At 40.4% G+C, this 12051-nt stretch overlaps 1 protein-coding gene across 1 annotated transcript in view; it reads right to left on the bottom strand.

Annotated features, from left to right (window-relative positions):
- The window catches only part of LOC138480534 (uncharacterized), a 1133492-nt gene that overhangs the window by 275854 nt on the left and 845587 nt on the right, over positions 1–12051 (bottom strand). The window lies entirely within an intron of this gene.

Genomic DNA, 12051 nt, shown 5'->3' with positions numbered 1-12051 from the left:
AACAGCAAAACCTTTTGACCAGAGGCCTCATATTCAAAAAGATGCTTCTCAAATGCATATAATTACGCATGTAACAACATGCACTCCAGATAAAGCAGATAGACGCACATCCGACGACGCAGATAACAACGCTGCACCTGCTGCTCTGACAAGGATTGGAAACAAACTGCCCAAGTTAAATTCACAGTTGACACCCAACGTGAACACATCCACGTCCTTTGACATTGCCGCGCGAGAAGCACGGCTAACTGCCCGTCTCAAATCAGATTTTAATCTAATGCGTGAGCGCCTAAATGAAAGCTTTTCATCCAATAATGCCAATGAACAAACACCTGGTTGTATGGCAAGCACGCTGCGTAAAGTAGTAAAACATACTTCCGGAAAAAATACACCATCTTCACCATATCTTGATGCTGTAGTAAACCATTTGAATCTGGATGCACCTGCTGCCCATCAACAAAACAATCGACAGACAAGAATGGAATACAAAAGATACGATGAACATAACGTAAATCAGTCAGAAAACAACTCGATTGAAAACGGGACATTGGATCAAAATGAATCTAAAGGTCCCGAAAATCACATGAACTGCAAAGAAAATATTTCCATCGCAGCCGAAATTCAGATCCATAACAATGTCCTAGCGGCCACTTCAATAGCACTAATGCCATTCATGAAATTATATGAGTCAATAAAAGAATCCGTACAGGACCAAAACGCCATTCTAGCAGGGTTAAACAACAAATTGTTGACTTTAGAAAAGGGAAATGAACACTTAAGCAATTGTTTAGACCTTGAGGCCGCGTCGACCCACCAATGGCACTCACGTCTAAATGAAATCACACGACGGGAGGCACACGAAAAATCAGATCTTGCCGAAGCCTTAGTAGAGGGCACCAAGTGGCTTAGACATAATGTTACAGTTCAACCACTCATCAACCTAACGAGAGAGCCTACAGTAGGCAATCTGAGGCATAATGATCATGAGAAGAAGTCTAAACAACAAGGAAGTCATGATCACCCACGTAAGCAACAAATCGATCTGGAGGAAAAACTCACAGACACTGCGACTAGTGGTGACAAAATGGCAAATAAGAATGAGGAAAGTAACCAATTCGTGAAAGCAATGCCCCCAAGTGCTGGATCCGGCTTTAAAACAAACAATACAACGGGCTCTGCTACTGCGATTGATGTACAAAGAAGATCCACCACACGAAAAGAAGCTGCTGAGGTGACAGTGGGAGCAAATCAGAATGAAATGCCCCCTAGATCACTGTTCACACTGGTGAACCAAGCAGCACCAATAGAGAAGAAAATCTCCTTTGACATTTTCTCAGGCACAGCAAAAACTATACAAACAGCAAAACTAGCAGAGAAATTGAAAACAACTCAATCCATTACCCTGAAAACGCAAAAGAGAGGTTCGGCTACAAAACGCCCGCGAACAAATGAGGCAAAAAAATTTATAAGAAACTTGAACACTCCGCCGCGACCAGTGATACAAAAAACTAATGTCGTGCCAAAAATGAATGACGCGCATGAAACTGTCAGGCCGGGTGCTGCCAACTGTACAAACAACAAAGAACCTCCCATCAAACGCAGAAGAAACAACATCAGTCCATCGGTAGATCGGTCCATAGAAGAGGAAATTGAACTTTGTGATCTATCAACTTACTCTGTCGAAGATGAACAAGAAACCGATGATGTCCTTAAGATACACGACCCGTCAGAAAGAGAACGGATCACTTTAACACCATCTAGTAGAGAAGAGAGAGATACATATTCAGAGCGTTATCCTTTGGGCCCAACTGGGCGACGGCCAAAAGAAGTTGAAAAACGGCGAGAAATTTTCGGTATGAACAAGACAGAAACAAACAGACGTTCCCAAAGTCCACCTGTAAAATCTTTACTGAAACTAAACCCGAAATATACAAAGGCCCAAACTAAAAATTTAAATCTATCTGGCACACAACGCAGAAGCGACAAACTGAGCCACCACACAGGTTGTCTGGAAAAACTGGAGCTCGAAAACATTCTAGAGGAAAAAAATGAAATAAACCTCAATAGAACAAATGTGATGAAGCTGTTGCACAGTATACCTGCCTTGAGGAATATCCGATCTGATGATATCAATATCGTTGAATACAAAAATGAATCCAGATCAGATTGGGTAATCCTGCATATGCAATCCAAAACAGTGGCGCGCCCAATTCTAGACGCGAAGGAAGATCTACTGTTCTATGGATTTAATCTAACCACAGCAATCGATTCTCCAGTTTTAAACAAATCGACACAGGGAAAAGGACAACACAAAAAGACACTTACTACAAAAAGAGAGGACCCAAGAAGCCAACTCAAACAACATTTATCTCAGGCATCCGAAACAAATAGACGAAAAAGTAACGCATAGGACCACGGAGAGTCCAGACAAGTGACCCAATTACTAACAACTTGGAACACCAGAGGATTTGCTCACCTATTCCGGGAAGGAAGAGAGCAAGACATCAGAAGCCTGTTTATTTGTTTCCAGGAAACATGGCTTAGAAAGACACCCTCCTGCGACGGATATACAACATACTTAAATGAAGCAGGTAAAAACACATTGGGAAGGCCTTTCTCCGGCCTTCTTGCCATGATAAAAAATTCATCAGGATGGAAAGTAATCGACATCCAAAATCCAAATTTATTTGTTCAAGCGATTACGCTTGAAGCATCGCCCCATACCATACACGGACTAAAAGGAAAACAACATCTGCTGCTGGTAAATACTTACTGGAATCCCGCAATGATTACAGATGATGACTACTTGAGGTCAATAACTACCCAAATAGATAACTGCTATGCAGCATTTGTCGCACCATTTATACTAATCTGCGGAGATCTAAACTTTTCTTGGTTTAAAACATCCAATCAATCTAATATGGATACTACACAAGCGATCCCATCTGAAAGATCGAATCGGAGCACGAAATGGACACATGAAATATCAGCTCGTAATTGTGTATTGCTGAATGGGAGTACAAAAGGAGATATCCCTGCTGCAGCTACATGGCAACGAGGTGGTCTATCTAAAACCTTAGACTACATATGGGCATCTGACAACCTGCATGCCCTGATTTCTGATTTACAAGTAAGGCAAATGCCCAATAGCGATCATAACCCACTTATTCTATCATGGTTTACGGGCTCAATAACAACGTTACAATGTTACCCTACGCAATTGGATATTAACTCCTCCCTAAACCGCTTAAGAATAACTAATAAGCAAATCGATAAAATAACCTTAGCCTTTATGGAGGCATGCACCACAAACTTACACACAGAATATACTCCTTTCCTGGACCCGCACAGAAATACATACAAGAAAACGACGAGAGACCACACTCATCCATTTAGTCCAGCACTAAGTGAAGCAAAGAAGCTACTTGCCAGTGACTTAAAAAAGCTAAAATCTATCGGAGGGACACGTCTACCTCAACATTTAGCTATCAGGCGTCAGAAATATCGAAATTGGCTGAAATCCTTCAAAATCACCCGAAGACAGGAACAAGCAGAACTAATGCTGCGTCTTTTAATTCAAAAAGACAGTTCCAATATATGGAAAATAATAAATAATGGTTGTTTGACTCAACCAAATTATCTAGCAAACGGCATGAATGCATCCTCCTGGACAACTCATTACGGTATAGTATTCAACAATACTGGCGATGTTAAAACATCAAATTTAAAAACAGATCAATATACCTGGGACGTAAGAGAATCACTCGAGAACATCTCACATGCAATTCAGAGGCTAAAATCATCACGTGCTGCCGGCCCTGATGGAGTATCCAACATCATGCTCAAAACTAACAAAGCAAGCTGGACAAATTTCATCAAGGTGCTATTTGACCAGATTGCCCGAACATCCAAAATCCCTTGCTCATGGACGAAAGCAATAATCGTTCCAGTGTTTAAAAGAGGAAATAAAGACGATCCTGCAAACTATCGCCCCATAGCTCTGCTTGATACTATGGGGAAGATATTTGCCACATTCCTCCAAGAAAAAATTGAAAGGTGGGCAAAACAGAATAAAATCCACGATGAACGACAAACCGGATTCACCAAAGGAGTCGGAGTGGAACTCAATTTAGTACTATTAAATCTGGCTAAACTAAATGCTATAAAACAGAAAAAAAGGTTGTATTTAGCGTTTATTGATCTAAAACAGGCCTTTGATTGCATAAACCGGAACCTGTTGTGGCACAAACTAAAAAAATGGGGATGTCCTAACGAACTACTAGCCCCACTAGTGGCACTACACACCAAAACCAGTATCCGCGTGCGTCTAAATGCAGAAGGAGAACTAACTGATGAAATAAAAACCACACAGGGGGTGAAGCAAGGATGCCCACTAGCAGCCACTCTGTTTAAACTTTTCATCTCAGATCTACCCGAAGCGTTTGCTCAAACGAGATGCTTTCCCCCAAAAATCAACGGCACACATGTAACACATATAATCTATGCAGACGACATAGTGTTGCTTGATTGCACCGAAATAGGCCTACAACGATCATTAACAGCTTTGCAGGCCTATTTAACAGAAAACCATCTAAGGATAAATGCAAATAAAATGCAAGTGATGGTCTTTGGATCAGGAAATAACTTAAGAAAACCGAGGTTCAACTGGCATATCGATAAAGAAATATTAGCCAGAACAGAAGCCATCCGATATCTGGGTGTTTCATTCAATGGGTCAATCAGAGAGTGGAGCTGGATAAACGAAATCACCCAGCGGATGAAAATGTTTGCCTTACAAGGTCGGAAATTACATTTAAATTACGGCAAATTCTCAGTCCAACCCGTAATGACTTTTTACTTACAGAAAGTGATCCCAGCAATATGTTTTGGGAGTGAAACAGGGTGGAATATCAGAGCAAGCCTATGGGCACAAATTGAAGGTTGCTTCTGGCGCAAAGTCCTCCAACTACCACAATGTGTCTCAATGGTGGCTGTGAGACATGAACTTGGCCTTGACTTCTTGCACTCTACCTTACAATGGAAATCCATACTACTGTTAAGAAAAATCAGAATGGTGCCGGTAGCAACTGCTTACACAATCTTGGCTAACAAAATAACTGACGCATCTGCATCTATGCTAAAAAGCTGGGAAGAAAATTTTTTAAGCATCCTGGAAGAAGCAAATATAAAAATGCCTCTGGTGCTACGGATGCCAAAACAGGCAAAAACAAAATTCATGCAATCCAAGTGGATTAAAAATGCGGAAAGGCGAGCAATACTATCCACTGGACTAGACCTTGGACTGTGTGAACAGGAAAGAGGTAACCTACCGAAATACCTGTCCAAGTTTCCCTCTCAATATCTTTGAAATCAATTTTTAAGGCTTCGCCTCAATTTGCTCAACACCAAGCTATATAAAAGAAGAATAAAAGATCCCATGACTATGGACGCAAATTGTCGCTTCTGTAAGCAGGAACCTGAATCTATCAAACACCTCATAATCAAGTGTACACAAATCACTGAACAGCGGACCCTCCATCTCGAACGTTATGCCCCTAAAAACGGCAATGTGGAAGAATGGTGGTCATATCTGATAACGGGAAGAAATGTACAACTAACCTGCAACGTGATTAACTTTATTGACATGATACTGACATAAACTATTAGAAAGCATTAGCTCGCCAAAAAAAAACAAAAAAAAAAAACATGGTTTAATTTCAGACGATCCAATATGCCCACGCTTGCCTAATTCAAGGGAAAATGGAATAACAGCATGACGTTGGCTGGGGATTGAAAGTGAATTGAATTGTGACAAAAAAGTTTGTTTTTCTTTACAAAACTAAAGTCAATAAAAAAAAAAAAAAAAAATCAGTTGTGGCTGTGGAATTTCCTCGCCGCCATGTTGGTTGGGCTGGCATGTCAGAGGAACATGAACCATGGAGCATAAAAAAGTTATGAAGTTTAATAAATTGTGCCAGGTTCTCAATCTCAGTTGGTTCTATGAGGTTATACCACCTATACAATTCAAATAGAGATCACGTCCCATGATAATGTGTATAATGGATTTATCTTGGGAGATCATTAACATTAGATCATTAAGATCCTCAGTGAAATGTGTCTCTGCAATGCCAACCGGATTCCAATACAAGTTGATGAGTGCAAATGCGTACGATGGTGTTACAACTTTGACCATTTGTATAAATCTGTTTGGATTAGACCCGGTTCCATGACAAAACCCGGGGCAATTTTAATGGCCATAAGAAGATCTGAAGTTGGATGGCCATTTGACCGACTTGTGGGCGGAATTTAAACAAACATCATAACCATCCAGAATTGGTGAGACTTGTAACCACGTTTCTTGAAACATTATCACATCATACTTCACAAGATCTCTAAAGCCTTGAAGCAAATGCTTGAAGCCTCTCGTGTTCCAACTAATTATGGCAAGAGTATTGGGTCGCGACATAGAGCCTAGCTAGTTCTGTGGATAAGAACTTGCATAGTGGTTGTTGGTTAACTTCACTTGTGAAAGTGTTTGGTCTGTAATGAAAGCTTTAGAGACTCTGCTGCTAGAGTTAGTTTGTTTTATACTTGGTGTGGAAACTTGAACGTACTCTGTTGCAATAACAAAACCAAGATTGTGTAGTGATTCTTTTGCTAACCACATTGTATTTTGGACAACTCTGGAGTCTATCCAGAGTTTAACAATTGTAGCCAGGTTGTTTTTGGGAAACACAACTAGGGCAATGTCAGTAGACATTATATCCTCTAGTTGGGGGACATCAGAGAAAATGGCTAAAACAGTATGGACCTGATTCATGGAACGTTTTCCTATGGGATTGCACCTTTATAAAACACTTCCATGAATCAGGCCTTATGTCTATTAATGACATACTGTGGCAATGGGGCAGTGCAACAAGATAATATCAGCGAGTATGCGGCTGGCCGCTTCAAACCGGTAGGGAATAATTTGGCTTGAGGTACATCTGATCTTTTAATGCCAAAATGTGTTTGAATCTTTTGATCTTGGGGTGGCAGGAGACCTGCAAGTGCCGTTTGTAGCAAGTGGATTGCTTGCATTGAACTCAACGGGGCTAGAGAAGTCTCTTTGGCCTCTTGCTGACATGAAGAGCCTGTCAGGTAGGGTTTGGGTTCAGCTGATTGCGTAGGTACAGACTCAAGTTGTTTTTTAGGTAATTTACACAGAATTATTTTCAGTACATGATTATTTTTATAGAAAACAGATTTTACTGGGAGCGGCCCGTTGGTAGATTGCTTTGGAGGATTGGGTCTAGTACAATCACAGCACATTTGCGTTTTTAAAGTCTTAGCAGCATCAAGAGGAAGGCTACTAGAAGGGTTTTTAACAGGTAGACATTTGGACATGTGAGCATCTACCGCTTCCCGGATTTCTCTTCTCTTCGTTGTTGGACTTGATTGCAGCACACTGTGTATTGATGTTTTTCTGAGGGACTTGTTTTTGTTGTTTCCCAGCTACATCCAACAAACTATCTAAGGGGGCAGAGGGAATAATGACTCTATCCACCTCTGTACTGTGAGAATTTACTAGCTTTTTAACCTTGTCAAGATTGTGATGTTTTTGGGAAATTGCTTTGGAGAGTAAGATGGAATTCTTCACTGGTTTTGGCATTGACAGTGCTTTAAAAAATTGTTTAGAATTCGAGCCACTATTTTTTGGAATGGACTTCTGGTTCTTGGATAGCTTGGTACTGTTGGGGAATTCTGTAGTTACAACTTTATAGATTTTGTGAAAATGGTATATGCAGATGTTTTATTGTTGACTGGTCTTGAAAGAATTGGTTGAGAGTCTAGAACCACAAAAATGGACTCTGATTGGGGATTATGAGTGGCCACTTTATGAGGATTGTGCGGCTCTGTTTGCAAATCAATACACTTAGTTTTGGGGAGCACTTCACAAATTGGCCCATCTTTAAGGGGTACTACACTAGGAATTTGCACATTTGTAGTAAGATTAGGAGTTATTGGGGAAGACTGCATCACAAACCTCGGATCACAGTCAGGTTTTTTTTGGGGGATGCACTCATTCTTTTTTGTAACAAAGCAGAGGTCTCTGATTTCCACCAAAGTATTTGTTCAATTTTGTGAGTGTTGTATAGACATTTTACCTTCTAGTGATTCAAACAGTTTTGTCATAGTTTGTAAGGCCAAGTTCATTGTGGTAAATGTGACCTCCAGCACTTTTGTGATGGAGTCTGGTTGATAAGGCTTATATACCTTCCCCACATCCTTAACTTTCCATGGAGTGGGGGCTGTATAAGAGGCTATCAAACTAATAGAGGACTGAGTAACATCTAGGAACATAACTGGCGACTTGGATAGATTTTGGTGTCTTATCTCCTCCCCATAACTTGGGTGGGTGTGTCTATATCGATGATAACCTGTTCCCCCTCACTTTGCGGCACTGTCAGGGCTGAAGATGCATTCCCAGGTCGCTCAAGTTCATTATTCTGAATCATGCTGTCGGTTGGAGAAGGTTGAGGGGCAGAGGATGGCGGATCCATCATGGCAGCTGTGGGACTGATCACCTCAGAAGATCTTGGTGAGGAGACCGTCGCCGGAAGTATTCGCTGCACAGCTGCTATGGTGGACTCAGGATGCGTAACTTCTATGTCATAGTGCACATCCGGTACTGAATGAAAATCTTTACAGTACTTACGGATGTCTGCATGCACATCCATTTTAGAGATGGATTTTTTGTTTTCGGAGGTAAACAAATTATAGGGATAGAGCTTGTTGCATTTGGAAGGCGTCTCTGACTAGTACGAGCTAAGGAACCTGAGTTCAAAAGGTTGCTCTTCACTGTAATTGTGGAGGGCATACCTGATCTGAGTGTAGGTAGAACACACTGCATTACTAACAGAGGCCACGTGGGAGGACCTAATTGTACTCTGCACCGTTGCGAAAGCATAGATAGTTTGCTAACTAACTAAAACCACAAACACCGGCAAGAAGCCGGCTAGAGTGAAAAATTGCACTCTCGCGTTCTATAAAGAGGCAAAGATGCCCAAAACCACTCAACAACCACCCTGTTGCGACAACATGAAATAAATCTTTGACACCTTTGAATTGTAAGCCTTCTCTGCAGAAGAAATTAAGAAACCAGGCCTCATCAGCCCTCGAGCAGTCCAAGACAGCCGCAGACAGTCCTTGAACAAAGGCGCTTTCACAAAAACCGCGTGCGCATAAAGCGCGAGATTTCCAGTATATGTGGATTCTGGGAAATGTGGGTGGGGACAACAACACTTTATAGATTTCCAGATAAAAGTCTCTACAAGAATAGAAATTGGCAATTAACAGGAGACAGCCGCTGCAATTGCCGCATGCGCTGGAAAATTCAGAGTACGTTTAGTCCATACCAAATGTCCTCCATGAAAAGCAGCAAGAAAACACAAGAAGAGCAGCGTCTCCAGCCGGAGACAGCCCTTGAACAACAGCGCTTTCACAAATGCCTGGCATTTATGTTTCTGCTACATATTGTTCAGAGCATTTTGTAAGAATGTTATAACTCTGTACCCTCTGATTCCTTGGGGTTATGTGATAATGCGTCAATGCTCAGAATATCCAGCCGAATTTACAGCAGAGGCATTTGGAAGGGAACTTCAAGTTTAAGAATTAAATGAATGCCTTCAGATGGGCATCTTTAAATCGAATTCCACTTTTTGTCTCCATTTGGCACAGCAGGGTACAACTTCCATTCTGGCACATGGCTATGTTTAATCCATTATTTAAAATGAATGTCAGGAATCAAACAGATGTCTATCTCCCAATTGTGTTACTTGAAGAGACCTCTACATATTTTTGATACATTACATTATATATATAATTTATAATTTTGTATACTTTATAATTGGTTATGTATAACACGCTTAATACCCAGATCACTTAACTGAAAAAATATTTTGCCGTTAACTCAAGGAGGAGGTGGGAGAGGTGGAAGGTTGAATGCCTGTTTACTATGAAACAAGAAATTAATGTGCACATAGCGTTAGCACAAATCACTATGCCAAATGGCCACTGCATCTAGGTTTTATGTATTTGAGTTTTGATTTCCATAACGGTGTTCAATATTTTCAAAATGGTGGACTATCTTAGAGAAGGTAAAGGTACCTCCAACTGTTGGCATGATTTGCACGTCAGTCAAATGACTCTGCCTGTGTGAGATTGGCTTATCAGGTGAATGCACACGGACCTTTCCATTTCATGGTCATCTTGACGTTCCAGTGATTGAGAGGAAACAATCCCAATGTTAAGCTACACTAAGAGCATGACACCTTATATGCTTTCATATTTAAAATCAATTGCTGTGTCCATTGCATGGGAAAAAGTGATATGTCTGAAAATTCTAAAAACTCTAACATTGTAACGATTAGACCCAAAAGGAACTGTGGGCAACATGTTTTTATTTGTTACTTTAAAATGGAAAGCGTCCAATCGTTTAGCTTTTTAGGTATTACTTTTTCACAGAACTGCAGAGGCTAGTCTTCTGTATTTAACCAACGTATTCAAATGTCACAAACAATGGATGGAATAATACAATCTGTACATTTTATTGATTTGTGTAACCAATCAGTGGCTATTACCCTACAGATTTACCATTCTAACCCATGGGCAGTGGAGCTGCATGGCTCTGTATTGTGCGGCTCTGCACGTTCTAAACCAATTCATATCTTTGAGGACATATTTTTATAGAATTGGCTTCATCTTCTGTTATCTGCTCCTAAATGCACTGATCATAATGAACAGAAGTGTAGCTTCCGCAAAATGCTAGGCTGGCCAGTCATGTTCACTGCATGCCAACCGAGCATCTTCTTAGTCAAGGAAATGATCAGGAATGTGATGAGGAAGGATTGTGCTGTCTCTATATGTTGATTCGAATATTGTATTGGTATGTTGGAAGTGATACATATCTTTGAGTGGGCTAGCTCACCTGAGCTTATTGGTAAATCGGATTTTACTCTAGCTAAACGTTTACTGGGTGTCAATTTATAGAAGCAACAGAGACACTCACAGATGATGTAAGAAAGCAAACATCGAAGTTGCAGCCCAGTGTTGATAATGAAACTTCTGTTTTGTGTTCGTTCAGTTTTCAAGTTAAGGAGACTCCAATGCACTTTCATTTGGTGTGAGAAATATTTCCAAATACGTTGCAATTGTTTATTCCTAATGATTGTGTTGCCTTTGCATTATAAATCATTTGTGTCTAGTGTTATTCGAGTAAGATTAAGATGCAAATCGTTAACTGTAAAAAAATAAATAAGGTAGACATTTTAATTTAGGATACGCTTGTGATTGTCTTTATTTTCTATGCTCTTGCCGATATCATGTTGTCGAAATAAAGATCAATGCTTGATGAAGATGGGTATTGAGTGTATCCATTGATTCCTACAAGTATCTTTGACGAAAAGCATAACATTATATGGAAACAGACAGTACAAGAAACAGCTTCAAACGCTATTCAAAGACGCGCAAATACAATATTGTGAACACATTAGCACGCATTACATTGCTTGTTCAGTAGAACACAGTTGCAAGAGAAATACTGTGGTACTTATGAAGTTGCATTTATATACATGTGCACTGAGCTTGCTCTAACACATTCAATATAAACTGAAAATGGCATCCAAGACAATTGGTCACCGAGGATGTCCATACACCTTTGCTTCTATTAGGTATGTGTTTTTGCAAGCAAGAAAAGCACGTGAGCAGGTCAGAAAGTATGAGCCGTTCTCTACCTGTTAGGGATGAGATAACAATGAGTTTAGAGTCCACACGATTGGAGCTTGAAGGATTAGGACGCACCTCTGACCCAATGCGTTTTATCCAGGAGTAAGAACTAAACCAAGATAAAGTGATAAAATTTCAAGATGATAAGCAGCAATCATTGAAACCGGTCAACCATATTTTAATCAAGGATATCCCAGAAACTCACCAGGGATGCCCTGTGAACTAAACTATACAATAGTATACTATGGATGAAGTTCCTTGCTTTTAATTCTCCACAAACGTTTT

This window comes from Ambystoma mexicanum, chromosome 5p, assembly GCF_040938575.1.
Source record: "Ambystoma mexicanum isolate Mex_15411 chromosome 5p, UKY_AmexF1_1, whole genome shotgun sequence".
In the NCBI taxonomy this organism is placed as follows: domain Eukaryota; kingdom Metazoa; phylum Chordata; class Amphibia; order Caudata; family Ambystomatidae; genus Ambystoma; species Ambystoma mexicanum.
Note: the sequence above shows the minus strand (reverse complement) of the source record. Positions and strands in the feature narration are given on the sequence as shown.